This window comes from Euprymna scolopes, chromosome 19 (genome assembly GCF_053919585.1).
Source record: "Euprymna scolopes isolate OS-2025 chromosome 19, ASM5391958v1, whole genome shotgun sequence".
Classification (NCBI taxonomy): Eukaryota; Metazoa; Mollusca; class Cephalopoda; order Sepiida; family Sepiolidae; genus Euprymna; species Euprymna scolopes.
In genome coordinates, this window is record NC_136500.1 from 127,108,619 (window position 1) to 127,114,475 (window position 5,857).

The following is a 5,857-nucleotide window of genomic DNA, read 5'->3' on the forward strand; positions in this document are numbered from 1 at the left end:
AAATTGGGGTCAAAGTTAAAAAAACATTGATGTCTGTAGTCTCTACCAAATTTTCTCTATGGTAGTTAAGAAAGTCTGTTATACAGAAATGCATTACCGTACATATTCACACTTTTTAATATATACATAGGCACGTAAAGTCATGAACAGTACATAGGGCCCAAGCAAAGCCAGGTGGAACTGTTAGTATATAACAAAAAAATAATTTAAATGCTTACACAGAAATTTTTTCCTCTTTTTCGTAACAGAAAGAAATATCATATTCCAAAAATTAAGTAAATTGATCAATTAGCTCTGTTTGGTACTTGTTAAGATAGAGTTGACGGATCGATTTTTTAAAATATGTTGCTTTAAGCAAAACCAATAGTACTTACTTGTCATGTCGAAAATAATAACATATTCAAAAATTACGAAAATTCATCAGGTAGAAAATTATTTATAGTTAAAAGCAATTTTTACAGAAAATTGGGGGGGGGGGAATTGCATTTTCCCTAGATGTAAACACCTTGAAGATTATGAATACAGGGGACATACTTATCTCCCTTTTTGCCTATTTAATGGCTGGCGATTTGTATCAGTTGATAGTGACAGACTTTATTTTACTAAAATCACAATAGCAGTTGTTCTATTCATGAATTTTCTTAATTTTTAGATATATTACTATTTTCCATGTGACAATTACATATGTAATATTGTTTTTGCGGTTATTTTGACTGATAGTTTGTGAGAAAAATAATGGCAGAAATCATAATTGTGAAATATGAAATCTTGGCCATGTAAAACGAAACACGTGAATTTACCGAAGCAAAGCATTGTTAGATATTTATCTAACCGCTTTTTGCTCCTACCTTAAAATTCAATACAAATTTTATTAGATCCTCGGGTGCAAAAAGAAATGCCCATTTTTGCCGCTGGAAGATGATTAACCTGTTGTGGGGCCGCTCGTCCGAGGACAATCGACCCAATAACTACCAAGGCAAACACAGGCAAAAAAATAAACAGCAAAAAGGCAAAGAAGAATAACAGACACAGGTTGTTTGGTTAAAGACGAGGGTTCACAATTATTTGCAAAGGAAACGAAAAATCGTGTGATCTGGATGCTGGTCGCCTGGAAAGTCGCACGTCACTGGAGGCTAAGGTCTGAAGGTCTGGACAGGTACTCTAGACGTAGCATGGTTCAGGGTTGCTCGCTGGGTCTAGAACGATCGCTCGCTGGGTCAGAAATGGTGAACACTGAGAATGAGGCAGTCAGTGTTAAGGAAGGGATGACACTGAAAGCGTAGGGTCAGTGTTAAGGAAGGACGACATTGAGAATGGAGGATCAGTGTTAAGGAACGGATGGTCGGTAGGGAGCCACGTGCAAGCGAGGTTGCAGACTGGAGCGAGGTGCAAGCGAGGTTGCAGGAAAGCTGCTGGAGTAAGCTGGAGGTGCTGGAGCGAGCTGGAGGCACCAAGGGCTGGAAAGGCTGCGCAAATGGACAGCAAGCCACTGGAGTGAACTGGAAGTCGCTGGAGACTGGAAGTTGAAGTGCGCTGCTGCTGCTGGAATCCTTCGGCGTTGGTGGATTCAGTTGGCATGACTGGTAGCATCAGTCGTTGCTTCGGGAGCTTCCTTCTACTCCCCTAGCAGGGGCTGTGTATTTATTTGCTTCCCCAGTGAGCAAATTAGGCACAAGGCCGTTTTTTAATGTGGAGAGATTGGGGAAATGAGGACCAGCTCCTCAGGGAGTAGTGGAGCTGGATAGTGACAATTGGTATGAAGGATTTCCCCTAAATTGACCAATAACTGATTGTTACAAGAGCAATGGCCTTATATGTGGGGTTTCCCCCACATATGGTCTTTGATTGCAGTATCTGCCAGAACAGATACTACACTTGAGGTATTTTGGCCCAAAGGCCAAAAAGGCCCGAAGGCAAAAAAGGCCTGGGGCCAGGGCTGTGTGTTTATTTGCTTCCCCACTGAGCAAATTAGGCACAAGGCCATTTTTTAATATGGAGAGATTGGGGAAATAGGGACCAGCTCCCCAGGGAGTAGGGGAGCTGGATAGTGACAATTGGTATGAAGGGTTTCCCCTACATTGACCAAGGTCTTATACATGAGGTTTCCCCCACATATGGTCTTTGAGATTGGACTGAAGGCAAAAAAAAAAGGCCAGGGTCCGGAACTGGCACTTGGCCAAAACTTTGTCTGGTTGACCAAGGCTGGCTGTATTCATTTGGCCAGTGTGATGTTAGTGATGTCACTCTCAATAAGACAAACAAACGACTCTAATTAATTCTAGAATGAAATTTATGCAATCAAAAGTAGATTGTGAGTTTGTTGATTCCATTTAAATTAATTTCATCTAAAAGCAAAAATGTCAATTGCCTGTTTTATTGGCGTTTTGTTGATATATTTAAATTCCAACGTGCGTAGCGAAATCGATGATGAAAAGAGAAAGGGTAGGTGACTGAATTCACTGAACCCAGATATGTTCATACGTATAGCTTGTGTTAGCCAATCGTGTCCTTTGTTTAAGTGAAAAGAAAACAGCGATGAGAGAAAGAAAAAAAATTGAGGCGGTGATTTTGAAATCGCGACAGACCTACATCTTCGACAGGAACTAGTAGCTGGTTCATCTGTCTTCGAAGATATGAGTTTGCAGCTGTTGAAGGGGTCGATATGATGCCTTCTGATGTAAAAAGATCCAGTCCTCGCTCTGAGAGGATATTGTAGAATTTCATAATTAATGTTCATGTAAGAAAAGTCCTTGGTATCTGGTTGCCAATCCAGACCTTATAAAGTCTCTAGCGGACTTAAATAATAGCCAATGAGCCTAATTATTTAGGCTTGAAATGGAAGTTGGAGTTTCCATTATGCGTCATGCGGAGGTTGAGTTTCAAAACATCCTCCTTCTACAGCTGACTTGATGAAACTGAAGAAAAAAGGCACGCTTTAGAAAAAAACCCACAAAAGCGAAACGCTCCGTGGTAAATAGCAAATACAATGGGAGACATGATGTAATTGTCAAATTTCAAACAGTATTTAACAATTTTTTTTTAAAGAGCTGCAATGTTTTATTTGTTTTATTCAACTTTTCATTAAATGCAAAATATTTTGTTAAAAAAAAAGAACAGTTAATTTTATTTATTTATTTTATTAGTTGGAAAAACAGAAAGATTAAGGTAAAAATATTTTTGCATACATAAGTGTCCAGTAAAAGTGAGTAAAACCACTAAAAACTTATTCAGATAGGTGTAAGAGTGACGTATCTGGCCTTTGATAACATTTTTTGGTATTTTTTTACGACTTGCCTTAGCTGTGAGAAATTCCATAACCAACGCAATTTTGTTTGCCCGCCTAATATAATTTGCTAGACGGTCTTTGATTGGTTCAATTTGAATGCGCCAGTTTGGTGCCAATTTGTATTACATGTGCGTTATTTTTCAGTCTGACAAATGAACATGGAACGGTAAAGACTCACACAGCGGTGCTCTGTTATAGAGTGCCAGGATTTTACCTTCATTGGACACCATGCAGTGGGTGAACGAAGGACATTTCTCTAAATACAGAGACAACATAATTGCTGAACTTATTTTACTAATGAGAATATTCTACAAATATTTGATTATGGGAAATTATTCCTATTTCTTCCAGAGACCACAAGGTCCCAAAATATGCCATATTGGGCGACAACATTCACGCCGTGTTGAACCATGTACAACATGGATCCTGCTAAAAGGAAACCTGAACTAACATTCCCGCAGAGGAATCATAACTACCGGCTCCATTGCAATGGATAGCAAACTCAGCCACTGTTTTTTTTTTTTTTTTTTTTTCATAGGCATCACCACATTATCAAGGCCAAGAGGCCACTCAAGGATAAGGGTTAAAGAGTGTACAGTAGAAATTGGACAATATAGTAATCATTTTTGCAAAGGACTTACCGTGAACCAAAGAACTTTCATTTACTGATACATCTTGAATAAAATTTGAGTTTTAAAGGTATGGCTTTTGTTTGTGGAGTTTCATTTGCTATCTGCAGAGAGGAAATTGGGTGTGTAGGGAAGAAATTTCTTACAAAAGTATAAATAGCCCCAACCATCCCATGTTAAGAACGGCTTTCGGAATAAGCCATTCTTAACATGGGGAAGTTGGGGGGTGTTTATTCCGAAAGCCGCTCTTAATATGAGGACGTTGGGGGTGTCTATACTACGCTAGGGCAGGGCGTAAATATATACCAAAAAAAAAAAAGATTTACGCAATAAATCCTTTTCACCACACACACACACACACACACACACACACACACACACACACACACACAAACAAATAAACAAAAACAGTCGATTTTATGTATTTATTTTATCATTTTTTAACCTTTAAAAGTCGACATTTCCAATATGAACGGCGAGTTGGACTTTTGTAGAAAAAAAAAATTGACTTTTTCATTTAAAAATTAAATTATTTCGTTTTCATTAATAAAATTTTATTTATATATATAAAAAAATGTTTCGTTTTTTATATATAAATGGATCTATCTATTATTATATATATAAATATATAATATATATATATATATATATATATTATATATTATATATATAAAAAGTACTACTGTTGAATGTTATTTTTTCGATTGGGGGGGGGGAGGTCACAATAAAAAAAATTACAACGGAACGAAATTTAAATTTCCGTTCCACTTTTACAACAACCGTAAAACAGAGCATTCTCCTCAAGTTTTATCCTATATCTAATAAGCACTCTTTTATTTTTATAAAGAATATCATTTTAAACTCTTAATTATTTCGAGTTCTCACCCTTTAGACTGTTTGCAAGATATCATCGCTTTTGTTCTATATGCCACAAAATTTGCTTTTCGTATTAAAAAATAAAACTTATTCAGTTTACGGGATTTTTCTTTCAGTACGAAAAAAAAAAAATCTGTACGTCGTACGTACACGTCATACAAATTTTTATCTATTTTTTTAATATGGGGGGAATTCTGGACGAGCACCTTTTTTTTTTTTTTTTTTTTTAAGGATTGCTCTATCAATAATAAAGATACAAAATAAATATTTAAAACAATTAAATAGAAAGGAAAATCTAGTTTTACAAAAAAACAAATTTAATGCCTCGACATTCTCGACATTCAAAATTAAATTTGTCCGTCCGTTAAAAAATATCGTCAGATAAATGTTATCGTTAATTTATTCTTTCGTATATTCGAAAATTCATGATTTCCTTTGGTAGGTGCACAAATGAATCATAATACTTGACTTTTAAATTTGTAAATCGACAATTTAAAGGCGTTAAAATCACTTTAGAAAAATAAATGGCCGTCACGGAGACAAAAAAAAAAGGGGGGAGCAGGTATTATTGGTTGAATGAAAAATGAATTTTTTCACGTGCCTACTGGATTTTTTTTTTTTTTTTTTTTAACTGTATTTATCCGGCGTTTCGGAGTGGAGACGACGGAAAGAAAAATGATTTAAGCTATAATCGTTGTTTACACTAAATAAATAAATAATGGATTTTAAAACTTCGCTTTTTTTTTTTTTTTTTTTTTAAGGTATTCGGGTTAAATAAACGATTCAATTTATTAAAGTTACTTATACACGAGAAACAGTAAACACATTATCTCATCTAGTTTCTATCTTTTTTAAGGACATTTTACAAAAAGTACTTTATGTCTTTATTCATTAAAAACCGTCGTAAGTAGTAATAAAAAATAAATTCCTTTATTTAATTTATTTAATTAATTAATTTTTTTAAAGTGACGCTCGTTAGAATCGAACCTGCACTTTTTTCTTGTCTCTTGTTGTTTTATAATAACCGCGTGTGAATTGAAAACGAGGCTCGGATGGAAATAGCGAG